The sequence below is a fragment of the Macadamia integrifolia genome, chromosome 11 (genome assembly GCF_013358625.1).
Source record: "Macadamia integrifolia cultivar HAES 741 chromosome 11, SCU_Mint_v3, whole genome shotgun sequence".
Lineage (NCBI taxonomy): Eukaryota > Viridiplantae > Streptophyta > Magnoliopsida > Proteales > Proteaceae > Macadamia > Macadamia integrifolia.
This window is the reverse complement of record NC_056567.1, coordinates 15,948,847-15,949,176: the sequence shown is the minus strand read 5'-3', so window position 1 is coordinate 15,949,176 and position 330 is coordinate 15,948,847.

The window sequence follows — 330 nt, the reverse complement described above, 5'->3', positions numbered from 1 at the left end:
TTGCTCACCTCTAAATGTAGATCTATTGTTGAAGATCACTCTTCCGGCGTCAGAATGGGAAGATCAAGCCTCGGTGCCATTGAAATCCATCTCTTCTTCCTCTTCCTTCTCTTCTCTTCTTCTTTCCTTTCTTTTCTCTCTCCTCTTTACTCTTCTCACCAACGTACGAGTGTCATAAATGAGAAAAGAAAAGAAAAGTATAAATGCTATATATACTTCTTTAAAATACTAAGTAATTCACATGGGTGGGTCACTCAGGTGGGTGGATGCGCCCACCTGAGGGCCAAAACTTGGGATTTTGATAGAATTTGGCCCTCGGCACGAATCACT